This window comes from Podarcis bocagei (genome assembly GCF_964188305.1).
Source record: "Podarcis bocagei genome assembly, chromosome: 6".
In the NCBI taxonomy this organism is placed as follows: domain Eukaryota; kingdom Metazoa; phylum Chordata; class Lepidosauria; order Squamata; family Lacertidae; genus Podarcis; species Podarcis bocagei.
The window spans coordinates 74159384-74177122 of NC_138130.1; the positions used below are offsets into that span (position 1 = coordinate 74159384).

At 41.8% G+C, this 17739-nt stretch overlaps 1 protein-coding gene across 6 annotated transcripts in view; it reads left to right on the forward strand.

The window, feature by feature from the left end:
• Positions 1–17739, forward strand: part of COL8A1 (collagen type VIII alpha 1 chain) — a 95343-nt gene that overhangs the window by 55202 nt on the left and 22402 nt on the right. For all 6 annotated transcript variants that reach the window (XM_081198978.1, XM_081198979.1, XM_081198980.1 and 3 more), the window contains one exon: positions 15165–15276. The gene's annotated coding sequence lies outside the window, so the exon portion shown is untranslated. The remainder of the gene's footprint in view (positions 1–15164; positions 15277–17739) is intronic.

The window sequence follows — 17739 nt, forward strand, 5'->3', positions numbered from 1 at the left end:
TAAAGCAGAGCAATGTAGTACTGTTGTCATTTTTTAAGCATAAATGAAGCTTTATTCTTTAAAAACCCTCCACTGATGTGCTTTAATAATAATAATAATAATAATAATAATAATAATAATAATAATAATAATAATAATAATAATCCAGAGCTTTTCAGTGTCCCAGAGGCAACATTTTGGACTGCATTTGGAAATACAGTGCAGAAACAAAGCAACAAAATGACACAAGTACTAGAGAGTCCCGGGTCTGACTTGGGGGGGGGGCGGGCGGCAGATATTGACAATGAGTTTTGACCCAGGAAGGGGGAAAACCCCTAATTCACTCCAATTCACTTCACTGTTTGGTATATACAGAGAGCCAATGCACACACCTGGCAATGGTGTCATCACACAGAAATACAGTGGTACTTCGAGTTACAAACGCCTCAGGTTACAAATGCTTCAGGTTACAAACTCCACTAACCTGGAAGAGTTACCTCGAGTTGAGAACTTTGCCCCAGGATGAGAACAGAAATCGTGTGCTGGCGGCGCAGCGGCAGCAAGAGGCCCCATTAGCGAAAGCACGCCTCTAGTTAAGAACAGTTTCAGGTTAAGAACGGACCTCCGGAACAAATAAAGTTCATAACTAGAGGGACCACTGTATAGTTGCTTGTGAGCTGTTTTATGCAATGAACACAATTTTTAAAAAGCACATTGGAGCAACCATTTTCATTCTTGTGTCCGAAGTGCGTAGAGTTAAGGGTCTACTTTCAACTGCGCATAATCATATAAGTAAGCAAATGTTATAGAGATATCTAGAAACTTTGTCAAGCTGAGGGCTGTATTTCCTTCTGGGCAATCTTCTATATACGCATAGATGAATATATGTTTACTTTCCCCGCCACTTAGTTTAAATGTATCTATGTAGGTTTTTTGTTTGGTTAGTTGTTAAGTTGCTCTGGGTTGCCTTGGGCAAGATAAAGCAACTAACAGAGTCAAAAAACAAAATAATAAAAATAATAAAAATGTAAATAGAGTGATCTTTCCCATCATGGGAGAAAGCTGTGACCGAATCAACTGCGTGCCTTCTCAGCTTGCTGTCCCGCTGCTGATGGGCAGATTCCTGATCTCCCTTCTTACGGTTCTTTTTTTTAGAGCTGAACTAGTCAGTCCTTCAAATAGAGGACACTTTGAAACAGAGGACTGTTCTCTGTTAACAGAACATGTAGATACTGTATTGTACTGTATATGTGTAGGTACTATGTATACATGTAGGTACTATAATGTACTGTGAGCAACAGCTCAGCTGTTAAAGTGGACCAGTAGCAAGGCACAGGCAATATGCTGCAGTTTTATACCTCATTAACTGTCATGGCTTCCTGTAAGAATCCTGGGAATTGTAGTTTTGAGAGGTGTTCAGAGCAACCCTATGTCTCCACCTCCGCTGAACTTCAGTTTCCATATTTTCTTGAGACAAGGGAATGGCTGTTAAACCAGTTTACATTTGTACTGTGGAACCAGCCTTGCAGTTCTGTTTCCCTGGCTTTTAACTGACAAAATCCCTTTATTATGTCTCCTTGTAAGCCTTATATGACCTTTATATACACAGCACACATTCAGATATTTGAGTAGGTTGTTCAGTACTTTCCTAACTCATAATGAAATTCCTGGGAGTTCTATCAAATGACTTCAGTGGAAAAGAGAGGTAGGCCAATCAGACAGGCAGACTTTTTGTAAATCCAGCAATTAATATTTCAGCAACTTCATTTATTTTTATTTCTCTTTTCTCGTATCCAGGTTTGCTTCAACAGTACATGCCTAACATTTGTCTCACAAGAACATCCAAGGGAAGATTGTTGACAGGCAAATGGTGGCTAATACATTATATACGTTATGAATTAAGCAACTCTTAGTTGGCCCATAGAAATTTCTCACTGAATGCCATTACAAATTGCATTCGTTGTACGTTTCCATTTCCACTGGTTCTAAGAGATTTTATTTCTTTTGAAATGTCAGCTCTGTAACGACTTATGGCCATACATTTGCTTGCAATCCTGCACAATCATTGAGCTCAGCGGGGCTTACTTCTCAGCAAGGATTTCACTGCAACTTGTTTACTACTGATAGGTAGCCCGAGTTTAGAATGCAAAACCATTGGTGAACATGCCAGTAAAGACACAAGTGGGCAGAGAATTGAATATGACTCTTACCTTCAATCCAGCCATGCAGAAGTCAAAGATCTCTCTCTCTCTCTCTCTCTCTCTCTCTCTCTCTCTCTCTCTCTCTCTCTCTCCACACACACACACACACACACACACACACACCCTCTCCATCCTTCATTCATCCAAGCAAGCAAGACAAACTTGCACAGTTCAAAGACACACTCCAGCTAGCAGTTTTTTTCTAGTACCACTTCCAAGTAGGGATGGGTGAATTGTGTGGGGTTCTCGTTTTCCCAATCTTAAGTTCACTTTACTGCATTTTCACATCGGTTTGAAAATACTTTTTTTCTTTTTTAAAAAGTTCTCATGGACATTCATCAGAATTTTCATGTGAATTCCTAATAGACACATTTTTTGCAAGCCATTTGACACTATATAATGTACATTTAACGTTGTTTTTGCTCATATCACATTATGTATGTGCACTTTACTTAGGATATACATTTTTCCATACATTAATTGGCGGGAGAACTGCAATTCAGAATTTTTTTGTGGGAGGGGGATTTTGAAGGATGTCTGTGTTTCAGTTCTGATACTGTTTCATGAAGTGTGAATTATTATTATTATTAGTATTATTATTATTATTAGTATTATTATTATTATTATGCCACCCATCTGAATGGGTTCCCCTGGCCACTCTGGGTGGCTTCCAATAAATTAAAACACAGTACAACATTAATTCATCTTTAAATGTGAAGCAGCCTGAATTGCCTCCCCATCCCCACTTTTCAATCCAGTTGCTGTTGTCCTGTTTTCTTCGAATTGCTCACATATATTCCCCTCAGGTGTCGCAGAAGGAAATGCTTTCTGCTTGCATGTTCCAAACATTCTTTTGGTCACTGATCCGAAGTTCCATACAACCCTTTCAGAGTTAAGCACCCTGGCAGACTGCTCCTGCTAGGAATGGCTTAATTCCCCCACCAAAGAAGAGGTGTTGTTGTTTAAATAAAGTAGCTACTGTAACAGCTTTGCCCGATATGTTAAGAGTATTACAGGATCTAGAGTTAGCTTTGGGAAGCAAATCTCATAAAATACTGACAGAAATTAAACAGTGAATTACTGGAAATGCAGAAGACATTGTAAAACAAGGTGACCTGACTTGTACCAGATAAGAATGGGAACAAAATGGCTGGCTGAAGAAGATGCACTAGATGACACGAAAATTTTGTATCACTTGTTTCTTGAGCATTCATATGAGCATGCAGTGGTTACATAACATTGCCAACTGGTGGTTGTAATCCCATATTCTTCCTGTCACTTTTTGGACTTTTTGCATTAGACAAAGGACAACCTAATTGCGCTAGAAAGTGCCAACTAGCAACCATATTTTAAGGCAGGCATGTCCAAAATCTGTTTGGGGGTCCTAATCTGGCCCACTAGTTGATTTAATCTGGCCCCTGTGGCCCTCACGCATGTTAACTTCATCAAATCTGACCCAGAGACTGCATTCAGATGGTCACTCACAGGGCCAGATTTAGGTTTGATGAGGCCCTAAGCCACTGAATGTAATGGGGCCCTTTGTCCTTTGTCAACAAGAAATTGTCGCTGTTTTTTGTGTTGAATATATGCAATATGGTAATTTATAGACCTAATAGGTATCTAAAGCCATTTGCGCATGTTGCCATGCAACCAGTCCATGCAGAATGTTGTTGTTGTTTAGTCGTTTAGTCGTGTCCGACTCTTCGTGACCCCCTGGACCAGAGCACAGCAGGCACTCCTGTCTTCCACTACCTTCCGCAGTTTGGTCAAACTCATGCTGGTAGCTTCGAGATCACTGTCCAACCACCTCGTCCTCTGTTGTCCATGCAGAATGTAGGCACCCTATATATAGTAATGAGCAAACCAGTGATATTTTAGGGAGCAGCCCAGCAGGCGGGGGCCATTACTTACATCATAGGAGCCTATACAACACAAAATACTGTTGCTGTATGTAGGTTTTATTTTATTTGTTTTTTATCTTATATTTTATAAATGTACATCCAGGTTTTTTTCCCTTTAAATTTTTTTGGGGGCCCCAAGAGAGTGGGGCCCTAAGCTATATGTTGTTAAGCTTATACATAAATCCGGCACTGGTCACTCACTACACAGTCAATAAAAGCAGCAAAATGTACACAATCCATTGGGTGCAGTATCATAAAACACCCACATGTAATTTGAACTAGCCTTCAGGAGGCAGCTGCTTCTCTGTTTCTTAGCTTCCATATGTAAACAGACCACTGCATTTCTTGGCTACAGTCATTTGTGTAACCAATATGCTGTTAAGGGTGGGATCCATCCAGAGGCCCCCATAGGTCAGTGATGTGAAATTAAGAGCACTTCAGTTTCCCATTCCTTACCTGTAGGCAAGTTGATGGATGCATTCTTGGCATGGATCTCATAACATCTATCCTTGAAGGCTAGCACTCACTAAAGCAAGGCATCAGTTTTACGGATATGTTTCACTCTCTCCAAAGAATCAAATTCAAAGCAATTCCACCCCCACCATTCAGCCCAGACACTGAGGTCCAGCTCTAAGGGCCTTCTGGCGGTTCCCTCAATGCGAGAAGTGAGGTTACAGGGAACCAGGCAGAGGGCCTTCTCAGTAGTGGCACCTGCCCTGTGGAACGCCCTCCTGTCATATGTCAAGGAAATAAACAACCATCTGACTTTTAGAAGACATCTGAAAGCAGCCCTGTTTAGGGAAGTTTTTAATGTTTGATGTTTTAGCGTGTTTTTAATATTCTCTTTGGAGCCGTCCAGAGTAGCTGGGGAAACCCAGCCAGATGGGCGGGGTATTAATAATAATAATAATAATAATAATAATAATAATAATAATAATTGATGATGATGATGCACATCCATAGATCAGGTCCTCTCCTTAATTCTATGTCTCAGGACAATGCAGCATTAAGAAAGGATGGTTCAAAGCAGTGGCAATCATATTAAAATAGATATAATTAAAATAAGGAACTATTTTTGCTTTGTGGAATTCCCCTCTGAACAACATATATTGTTTTATTGTAGAATGACAGCTTGTGGCTGTAGATGCAAAGTTCAGGCCAAATGATTTATGTGCCAAATACACTTAGCGCTCTTAAGCCAGTCATGCCATCAGACTGTCTGCTACTTCAAAAGCTGTACAACTGGAAACACAAGACTCAGCTGTGCTCTTACAACTTGTGAAATATCCTGTGTGAGGTCAGCATCTTGAATTAAAACCTAGGGAATTTTCTGGGAAATGTTCCCTGCCCCGCTTCCCTTCACCCCCCGCAGCTTCAATACAGACAGAGATTGCTACAGATTTTTCAAAACTTCATTGTTTCCCTGTGAACATTAAGAACATTTCTCAACAATCTTGACTGCTGTTCGTATATTTAAATGGTTATTTTGTTTTTGTTTTTAAAAGCTGGTTTTCTTAAAGCTACCAGATTTTCAGCTCGTGCAGAATTAAATTATGGAGGTGAACACAATTCAATAAGCTAGTTGGCTTTATTTTTTAAAACGTATATCTGGTTAACAGTTTTAATGGAAAGATATGACAGATTTTTAAATTCATGAGAAACTCTCTCCCCCCCCCCTCTCTATATATGACTCATGAGTCATGAAATAAAATTTTCTGTTTTTATTCTGAAATTATCTTTTCTGCATTTCTGAAATTACACCATTAATGTAAAACCTATATATAAACAAGAATGTGTTCTGACAGCTGATATTAATTTGGTATTGCATGTATATGTAACCAAGTATTACAAGTTTTAATTCATTGATGTATTTTGTATTTGTTTTATAAATGCAATTTTACTGTTGATCTTATGCTTTTCACTACCAGGATAATTTTTCTTAATATTGGCGGTATTGTTGTTGTTGTTACTGTTATTGGTGGTGTGCATGTGTGTGTGCTTTGCAAATTAGTAAAGGAGTCTTACATAGAAATGCCTTCTCTGGATAACTTTTTATATATCATAATTGACTTTAAATGCTACCTGAATAAATTGTATTATATGAATTTTTTCCTAAGCTCTTCACCAAGAGAAGATAGAAGCTATTAATATACACTTGTTATATCTGTAGATCTTAAGACAAGGATGAACCTTCAGATGTTGCTGGACTCCAACTCCAGCCCCAACCAACATGGTCAGGCATTAATTGTCAAGGGTAGTAGGAGCTGGAGTCATCTGGAAAACCACAGGTCCTTCATCCCTGTCTGAAGGATTGTTTAAAAACACTTTTAAGATTGATGTTCAAAATCTTCTTGTTTACAACATATTCGGTCATTTCTCTTGAGAGCTAGCGGTAGCAGGTCTTTTTTAGAATGATCTGTCAAGCCCTGCTGCTAACTCTTTATTGCCTGAATGCCTTCCAAACCTGACCGTTCGTTGTGATCCCATCCCATGCAAACATACTTTCTGTCTGTGCAAGTTCAAGTGAGACAAAGAACGTATTGTCCTCTGCCGTGTAAGAGCTGAGACTCTCTGGATAAATATTTGGGAAATCCTTCAATGCTTCACTTGTAGACGTTTGCTAACATCCTCTGCTTTGCCAGACCATTTTATTAATTGTTTATTTGACCAATGGAATCTGTATTGTTTGTTACTAAGCTACAATGAATATCACTGTCTGCAATACATGTAATTGCAAAAAGACCTTTATTGTCCCCCACTGTATTAAATGCGTCTTAGTCCTTAACTTGATCCCACTGAAATTATAGAAAGAAAACTGGTTAGGTCATATGTCCTCAATACAAATGCAATTTTGAAATAATCAGGAATTTAGTGCAATGATATTGTTTATAATCTTCATAATCTTCATCACTGTATTTTACAATTTCAGTCATAACTAATGGGCAAAGTAATAAAAAAAAACATTTTGCAAGTTAAGTTTTGCTGGCAAAGTCAATGGGCAGACTGGCAAAAAGTACTGCCAGTGGGATCCCCACTGGGAGCACCAGCAGAAGATCCAAGAAAGGGGTATTCCAGGGCAATGCTATTTTTCTAGAAAAAGAGGAGCCAGAAATCCGCTCCACTTAAATGTGGGGAGGAGTTGCGGTGGACCACATAACTGCCCACTCCGCTCCAGGGGTGGGGGGCGGAGTCCCACGTTGCCCGGAGGATCCTGGCCACATCATCGACCAGCCAACCAATCTGCTGGCTGGGGAGGCGTGGTCGGGACCCATTTAAACAGAGGTGCGAGCCACCATAAACGCCTCCCTTGTTCTCTTATAATAGCAGCAACCTGAGAGGTGCTAGAACTGAGTTCCAGCGAGTTCCGGCTGGAAAAGGCCCCATTCTGGGGGCATGGAATAGAAGGGGCTAAGGCAGCCTGAGGGCTATGTCATCACAAGCCAGTTTCAGTACCACTATGCAGCAAAATGGCCCCTGACCTGACCCCAATCACTGAACCAGCTCCAGACTAAAGCAACCTTCCTGTCCCCTGCCACACTTGGTCCTGGTCATGTGCTGCCATGATGTTGGTGTGGCAATGGCCTCACCTCTCCGTACAGCCCTGCTGATTGGCATCTGGGATTTAGAGTGCACTCTCTGTATGGAACCAGCTCAGTATGTCTTCTGACACTGCACTGCATATATCCCTGTTCTTCTTTAAAGTCCCAAAGCCATAGTAACTGAATGTTGACAGCAGCTGAGAATTAACTGGAGCATATACTGTATAAATAGCATCACTGAGGCTCTTATAAATACTTTTGTGTTACACACACACACACACACACACTTTAAAGGTGATTATTTTCCTTTTAAAATAGCAATAAAAACAGAGGGTTAAAAAGCAAAGAATGTCTTCAGATGCTGCTGTGGTACATGCTTACTATTAACTGACATATTTATTCAGTCAAGTATTTGGGGAGGTAGCCAGAGGCCATTGTTATGAAAGAATAGCTTGTGATACCTCTGCCTGTCTCACAAACTTTGTGAAATCTCTTAAAATCAGTCTAGGTGACTTGCTAGCCTTAGGACCAGTATGTACTTATGACTTATTTACTCACCACACATGTGCATGTGGCTAGCCTACAGCACTGGGTTCAGTCCAGACTGAGTTAGGCCAATCAACTATAATAGTAAAACCTAAACTGCTTTGATGTTTTCTACAGTCAGTCAGTATATACATTTTACGAAATAAAATAATAAATAAGCCTGTGGTTGAAGCCCACCCAAAAATAGTGACAGTCTGGGAGTGCTCCTGGCAGAGTGGACAATAGCAACAGATTGTATTATTAGAAGTTGTCAGAGACTAACAGCACCAAGAAGATATTGCATCCATGCCTATGTGCCAGCCAGTCAAAATGGTGACACTCCGCCAAGACTGTCATTGCTATTTTGTCCAGCTGTTTTTGTCATCATGAAGAATTAATGCCTTGGGAATGAAAGGAATGAAATACAGTTCTTATAATTTCAAAATGGGTCAGAATTACTGCCTCAAGCTATCTGAGAAAATCAGAAAATATTTAATTTTATCTGAGTAAATGAGAAAATTGTATGAAGTAAAGTTTGCACACTTTCTACCTATCTCCTCCTCCTCTAATGGAAGCATGAGGAGTCAGAATTTTTTTTGATAACTCCAGTTTACTGTTACAGCTGAACTCTGAACTGGAATTAATCTGAACTATGGTTGAGTTAAGATCAAGTAATAATAAAATATGTAATAATAATTTATTATTTATACCCTGCCCATCTGGCTGGTTATCCCCAGCCACTCTGGGTGGCTTCCAAATGAATATTAAAAACAATACCGCATCAGACATTGAAAACTTCCCTAAACAGGGCCGCCTTCAGTTGTCTTTTAAAAGTAAAATAGTTGTTTATTGCCTTGACATCTGCTGGGAGGGCATTCCACAGGTCAGGCGCCACTACCAAGAAGGCCCTCTGCCTGGTTCCCTGTAACCTCACTTTTCTCAGCGAGGGAACCGCCAGAAGGCCCTCGGCACTGGACCCAGTGGCGTAGCGTGGGGGGTGCAGGGGGGGCCGGCCGCACCGGGCACAACATCTGGGGGTTAGGGTTAGGGGGCGCAAATCCACGGGTTAGGGGGCGCAAATTACTTGCCTTGCCCCGGGTGCTGACAACCCACGCTACGCCACTGACTGGACCTCAGTGTCTGGGCTGGATGATGGGGGTGGAGACACTCCTTCAGGTATACAGGACATGGAATGAGATGAGCCTCACTCTCTGGGATTCCTTGTCCATGGTGGTCCAGCAGACAACATGTCCCTTTCCCCCATTCTACTGCTATTGGAGCATCAACAGTAGCACAGTAGGGAAGGAACAGCCACAGAGTTTCATGAAGGAGGCCTCTGTGGGTAGACCTGCGTGCTGCAGAGAGGGAGACCTGCCCAATCCTGTGGCTCCTGGGACACCTTCCCATTGACCATAGAATTGCACTCTTAGTCTTTGAGGAGCATTCTATAGTCAATGGTTTACATTTACTGGTTTTCTTTATTGTACTTTCATGCTGTTTGCATTTTGTACATTACATTGAATGTTGTTGTTTTTCAGAAATGTAATTACAGTGGTACCCCTGGTTAAGAACTTAATTCGTTCCAGAGGTCCGTTCTTAACTGAAACTGTTCTTAACCTGAGGTACCACTTTAGCTAATAGGGCCTCCCGCTGCTGCTGTGATTTCTGTTCTCATCCTGAGATAAAGTTCTTAACCCGAGGTACAACTTCCGGGTTAATGGAGTCTGTAACCTGAAGCGTTTGTAACCCAAAGCATTTGTAACCTGAGGTACCACTGTAAAACATTTATATATAATAAGCAGTACTATTTTTCCAGAAAAAGAGGTGCCAGAACTCACCACAAATGCCTTCCTTGTTCTCTTATAATGGCAATAGCGCCCACCTGAGAGCTGCTGGAATTGAGCTCTGGTGAGTTCCTGCTGGAAATAAAGCCCTGATAATAAGCGATGCTGATAATATTGAATACAAGTATTCTGAAACCTGATCTGGGCCTTAGTTTCATTCTGAAATGCTGGGACATTGCCAGGATTTTAGTGGATACTTAACACAATATTTACTGATGTAGCACACTGTACAGTCAGAGCTTTCCTGGGGTTTTTGCTGTTTAATTTGTCCTGGACAAATTGAAATGTTACTGTCCCCACACCAACCCTGTGCCTTAGCAAGCACCAAGCTGCAAAACAATAAGCGCATTAAACGATCAGGATTTGACCATAATACTATTTCCCCTACCTATCATTTTTCTTTTCTTTTTTACTTTCTTCCCATTACAACCACATTTGCAGCTGGTGGAGATCAGGAGACTCTCATCACATCCTATGAAATGCATCCAAATTATCATACCAAGCCCATGAGCTTCGAAGCTGTCTCTGTGCATCACCTCCAAAGAGCTCTCCCTTTCCAAGACGTTTGCATAGCTGAGTTTTTGAAACCCAAACAGTTTTACCTAGTTTGTCTCTATAGTGGAGTGTTGCCTTTCTGCCATGATTACCGTATTTTTCACTCTAGAAGGTGCACTTTTTCCCTCCTAAAAAGTAAGGGGAAATGTGTGTGCGTCTTATGGAGTGAATGCATGCTGCGCCACTATCCCAGAAGCCAGAACAGCGAGAGGGAGCGCTGCGCACCAATCCCTCTTGCTCTTCTGGCTTCGGGAATAGCCACGCAAAGCCTCTTGAGTGCAGTGGGAGCGCTCCTGCCTCTTCACTCAAGAGGCTTTGCTTTGCTTTCTTGTTTCTTGTTTTCCTCCTCTAAAAACTAGGTGCGTCTTATGGTTGGGTATGTCTTATAGAGCGAAAAAGACCCATAGTCTTCATAAATTATTATTGTTGTTGTTATTGTTATCATACGCTATGATAAATAATGCTCTGGTAACTCAGGCTGCATACACATCATACATTAAAGTATGTGGCTTCCCCCAGAGAATCCTGGGAATTGTAGTTTCCCCTTCACAGAGCTACAATTTCCATCACCCTTAACAAAGGACTGTGCCCAGGATTCTTGGGGGAAAGCCATGTGCTTTAAATGTATAGTGCAAATGCATCCTCAGTTTCCACAAAAGAAGTCTCTCAGTGAGCTAACGTCAGACTCATGGATAACTACTGCTTCAAGCATATGAGGTCACATGTGCAGTCTAGTATTTTGCTGGACCAATGTGTTGACTTGTGAATACAGTGATGTCGTAATGTCTCATAAATCTGTCTGTGTGGATCTTCCTCCTCCTAAGGCTGGAGAGACAAGAGTGTGTGGGAAAGCTGAGAGTGAAAGGAAAAGGCTGGATTTGAGGAACTGACAACACCTCTTCTAGAAGATAGCTCCCCAAATAAGGCTGTAAACACATTACCATCTTAAAACACAGCAAAGTGAGGTTATTTTTCACTGTGCTTCAATTCAAATGTGCATGGTATTTTCCACATCACTATGCTTGGGACGTGATGGTGCTGTGGTCTAAACCACAGAGCCTAGGGCTTACAGATCAGAAGGTCAGTGGTTCGAATCCCCGCGACAGGGTGAGTGCCCATTGCTCGCTCCCTGCTCCTGCCAACCTAGCACGTCAAAGTGCAAGTAGATAAATAGGTACTGCTCCAGCGGGATGGTAAACGGCATTTCCATGAACTGTTCTGGTTTGCCAGAAGTGGCTTAGTCATGCTGGCCACATGACTCAGAAGCTGTACACCGGTTCCCTTGGCCTATGGAGAGAGATGAACGCGCAACCCCAGAGTCGTCCGTGACTGGACCTAACGGTCAGGGGTCCCTTTACCTTTATGCTTGGATGTGTCACCGTGCTGCCTGCTGCCTGTCCACAGGGTGGAGACAGAGTTGGGATGTCTTTGCCTGATGTGAATTGCCAAGTTGTTTCCCCTGCCCCTCCACCCACCCCCCAGTTCCATCCCTCCAGTTGAGCACCCCCAGAAATTGCCTTCGTGCAGCTGTCAGCTTCAGCCATGATCCCATACATCTCCCAGATACGATGGGGTTTATTCACAAGTAAGAGAAGAAATGTCTAGGGAGCACATCAAAGTTTAAACCCATTCTTAGAATTTCTAGTCCCTCCTTACCACCTACAAACATCTGAGAGAGAGAGAGTGGGTGGTGAAAGGAAGAATTTTTAAAATCCACAGAAATGCATTAAATGTGGTGCTTGTTTACATGTCACATTTACAGTAGGCTCCTGTTAATGATCAAATAAATAAAAACACACACTTCCTTGGAGAGGAGCATCTTGTCATTAGCAATAGTGGCAGAGGTATAAAGCACTTAGCCCTGATCATCTGTCTTCACCAATTACCCATGACATTTTTATTGCAATGTGATTTATAAAGATGCTAATCGAGTTTTAACTTCTGAGGATCTTGAATGGTTATTAGTGTAGGCTGCCTATTCCTGAATATGAACCATATTGTACTGAATGAAAAACCACTGTGCTTTGAATAGTACACTCACATTCAGCTGGTGCTGGAGTAGACTCATCAGCAACAGCTATGGTGGCAAGAACATCTTGGGATCCTTAGAGGTCCTCTGTAGATTCATGGAGAACTTGCTTATGGCTGTGCATCTTCTGGGAGCTGTGCTCTCCTGCAGAAGAGCAGCCCTCCACTGTACTAGAGGTGGCGGGGGGAACATTACTGAATCCCTTAATGCCAGCATTTGATCCAAGGAAGAAATATCCACAGGCTAGGAGAGCTTAGGCCATGTGCCTGGTAGAAGTCTAATCTCTTGGTGACATAACATGACTCAGTGAATGCTTCCACTCAGCTCAGTGGCGCATGCTTGCAAGTCTCAATGCACAGGAAGCCATCATCATCTGCCCTGTTTAGTCCTCCTCCAGTGAACTGAAGGCAAGGTTATTTTCTTCCTTTCTTCCTCTTAAGCAAGCTACTTGCACAGTACTGTATTAGCAGAGATGTGGTTAATGTGCTGCTTTGCCATGAACAGAATGTGGCAGGGGGAAGGAAGAGATTTCTGTTTGTGTGTGTTTTGCACTGCAAAAATTGATTCGCTGTATGGAGGAACAGCCTTGGAACTGAAACAGGTGATCCTTCCAGTCAAGAAGTGAGAGCATGTGTTGTGATTCCAGGCTTCCCTATTAATAGATTGTAGCTAACGAAGCACAAACTTTGTCCTAAATTCAGGTGTGTTTGGGGCAAAACGTGATCAAACAGCTTTTTCATCCTGCTGCTTCTGTGCCTAGCACCACTCTATGCATGTCTACTCAGAAGCAAACCCCACTGAGCTAAACTAGTCATAAATATGGCCTACAGGCATCAGAAAGAGCGGAAGGAATTACTAGTATCTGTGGTATCTCACAAAGGTGAGGTATAAAAGGTGTGGTTTAAATACAATAAACAAATAATAAACGAGACTTACTCTCAGTAAGAGAGCATAGGATTACAGCCAAACTGGGCAATCCTACACATGTTGATTCAGAAATGGTCTTGTTCAATTCAATGGGATTTACTCATAGGATTGCAGCCTGAGTAACCGAATTATTGGCAATCATTGCTTTGGCATGTTCTGCCAGGGTTTTCAAATTGCATATCTTTTGTGTGTGCTTTGCTAATGTTTTATATGCAATTAAGTTATATTTTGGGATTCTGCCTTGCTAAAGGTCTTGCTCTACCCTGATTTTCTGTCCTGCTTCTTCATTTTTCTGATGGCTCAATATATAAGAAAATGCAATGTGACTCATCTGTCAAAAGCTGTTGGAGGCTTTTTCATAGAATCTGCTTAATGACAACAGGGAAACATTGCCATTATATAAGAAAGACAGCATTTATGCCCAATAGTCTACAGACCTTCAAATTTCAGAAACAAATATTTGAATCTACAAGATGGGAGGAAAGATATATAAGCATATTGAAAAGTCCACTTGTTGTTAAAACTGAAACAATCCTTATGCAGTAGTGATTTTGGTTAATTGCAAAGTTGTTACCTCTCTTTCTCAGCATTTGTCAGAATAACAGAGATACAGTACATCACTTGATATAGCTTTCATCTTCAACAATGCATCAGAAGGAAACACTCAATCTAGTACATGTCAGTAATAAATCACAATGATCATACCCCACTGTGGACATCACCTCATTTCATCATGGCTCTGGACTTGTTTGATTTACCTTTCCCCCTAGTTGAAGTTACACATAGTTTTTAAGTGTGGGTGGAGATTGCAGTTTCCTGTTCTGCCCATCAGATGAATTTATAATGTCAACTGGACCATTGGCCCTCTATGTGTAGCCAGTGGTATAATGAATAAACTTTTCATAGATGTATAAGGGCCCATGCATGGTTGATGGCCAGATCATGCTCGCCATATATAAGTTGGATGTCAACCATGCAGTGGATTTTATGCATCTAAATAAAGTATGGAACACTGTATGGAACTGATTATTTAGTAGAATTCAATGGATTTTATGCATGTCGACACTAAAGAAATGTTAAATCCATGCATAGATGCCTGGTTGAAGCAGACACACGTGGTGAGCATGATAAAAAGATACAGTCCTCTTCTGTTTGAGAGGGTGTGTGAACTAGTCCAGTGTCTTTGGTGGAACAGCAACTCATGCAACTAGGTCTTAAATCAGGATGATTTATCAACCTACCTGTATCATACTGAGGTCATCTTTGGAAGATGGGCTTCAACCATCTAGAGTTAGGAAGGTGACAACCAGAGAGAGGGCCTTCTGAGTAGTGTGCACCAAATTTATGGAACTCATTCCACAGATAACTTCTTTGCAATGCCATATAAAGACATTTTTATGTTCTTCTGCACTGACTGCTGCAAACCAGTAGGGCTTCAGAAATGGCAGTTTCTCCACCACAAAATCAACCACCACTTCAGGATTACTTTGGCAAATCTCAAATTTCACCGTAAAATCTTAAATTGAAATTGAACTATTTATGGTTGAAAATTCTAATCTAATATTTGTATGTTTTAAAAAAAAATCTACAGGATTTTTGTTTGTTTGTTTACAAAGGGGTGATTTATAGTTCAAAATGTAACCTTTCAACTTATTTTTTTCTAGGTGCTGGCGATAAAAGTATATCTTTCCTTTCCAAAGTCTGATGAAAAACCAAGGCTTCTGAACACCCTTGTGCACTAACTCACAGCTCCATCCTTTTCCCCAAAATCTTAATGTAAGTACCACCATCTTAATGCTGCCAGTGTTTTCAAATGTACACAATTTTCACCCATATATTCATTAAATATTTTCCAATCTTCTTTAAACGTATATACGTTCTTCTTGTTCTCTTATTCTGTAAGTTAAGTCTGCAAGCTGAGCATATTCCATCAGTTTAAGTTGTCTGTCCTCTTTAGTTGGGACCTCACTCATTTTCCATTTTGGGGCTAACAAAAAAGGCTATTTATGTATGCCACTACTGCGGCCCATGTTTTGTTAGGGGCACAAAATTTCAACACCCGGTGCTGCCTCAATACAGCTGCGTGCTCCTGTCACTGGGTTCTGTTGAAACCTCTCCAGACAACAGAACAACTCTTCTTTTCTTATCTCTGAAGCTGGGATCTCCTGGATGACACAGATGCCATTAAGCCATTGAATGTGCATGCCTACTCCATCTATTTCACTCCCTCCCACCCCTCTGTGCAGCCCAGAAGCTGGCAACCTACACTATGCCACTGATCTCCCCCATGTCTCCTATTCTTCCCCCTGCCCCCTCTCTTCCCACAGAGAATCACCTGCTTTTCTGCTTCTCCAGCTATAGCAGCTGTGGTGATCTCTCTGCCACTGCTGGGTTCTGGGAAGGAGCCAAAGCAGGAATCCTTTAGAACCAGGCATTCTGGGTGAGGTGGCCAGGAGAATGCTTGCGCTGTCACACAGTTCACTGCTGTAGTAGTGTAGGGATTTTCCAGGCCACCTTGCCCAGAATGGCTGGATCTAGGAAGGACACCCTTCTCCCTTTCTCGGAGTCCAGATGGCAGCTAGTGGCAGGTAGCCCATGTGCCATTGTGGATGGAGTCAGGTGGGACCAGCCTTCACTCTGCCATCTGGGCCTGGCACACATGGTCAGCAGGTTGGACTGGTTCAGAACCCTGGGCCTTCTGGATGACTGCTGGCTCTAAGCAGGAGGAGAGGACAAGTGAGTGGGCAGCAGAGCCATGGAGAGGAGGTGTCGTGAAGATACCTTGCCCAGGGTCTCCACAATACCTAGAGCTGGCACTGCTGGGAATGGTGCAGGATATAGTGTAGGGGGCTGCAAGTAGAAAGAGGAGTTGATGGACATACTTTGCATGAACAGAAGAGCAACTCAGGACTCAAGCCAACGTACTTCTTCTTTTGGACATAGGGACTAATACTTGGAGAAGTTATACAAGTCTGCAAGCTAATCGAAGAAACAGAACCTTGAATACTGACTCCAGCGCTGTCCCTTTTAGCAAACTGGTGCCTTCTCCTTCGTGAGTCGGCTGCAGCCGCTGAAAAGAATCGGAATGTAATGAAGGTTTAGACAAACCTTGGCACAAATATTCCACCACAATGAGTGTTTATCTACCAAGATCAGCCAGCTTTACGAAATTGAAAACACACTGTTGATGCGAACTTACCCCTAACGCAAAGCTGCTAGCGCTATATGCAAACTTCAGTGGCAGGTCCCATCTCCCAAATTTACAGAGATCTGTAAGCTTTTAGGCTTCATGTCTGTTGCCAAGGACATTTGTATCCAATAGAGATTCTGGGCTCCAACCAAAAGCAACACTATAATTGTCTCCACCAAAAACAGGAGGTCCTCTCTGGGATTTCCTGTCTCTAAATCCCACCCACTCCCCTCACAAATGGCCTTCCAATGTTGCGTTTTCTGAAACCCAAAAGGAAAATATGTTCAATTTATGCAGGTGAAAAGAAGATGCTCAGCTTTCATCAGGATTCTCTCTGAAAGCATTAGGCAAAGCAGAAATATACCCGTTGGCGGGTTTTAAAAACTTTTTATAGAAAAAAAACACAATCATGTGAAAATAATAGTCAGACTTAAGGATTTAGATTAAAGTAACAAAATATTTTAAGAATGCGCTTGCCTGAGTCTCTTCAGTCTGTCTGGGATTCCTTTGCTGTAATCCAATGTAGGATTGGCCCAACTTAATCATCGCCAAGTGGATATATATAAAGGACTTAAGAAAAATAATGTATGCTTTTTTGAACATACAAATGAGAGAAATAGAAATACATCCAAATAGAAAACTCAGTACAGTTCATTCTCTCATTCCAGCCGCAACGCAGAGGGGGAATATATCAAGGCAACCTCAAAGGGACTCACGAGCTTAGTATCAGTTACGCAATGGTCAAACTGGAATTTTTGATTTTAAATTAAAGGCACAAGCTCGCACAGGTTTGTCACGATTTATGCATTTTGGTCTGCATGCAGAAGGTCACCGGAACTGTCTTACACCAAGTCAGACCACAGCCCCATTTAGATCAGTGTTATCCAAGCTATCTGACAGACACTGTCCAACTTGAAGACATCCCAAGCCAGTAATAGTCAAAGCACAGGCAATTTTGGTAGTGGTTGGAGTGTTGGATTAGGACCTGGGAGACCAGATTCGAATCCCAACTCAGGCATGAAGCCTGGGTGATGACCTGTGCTTGGTCC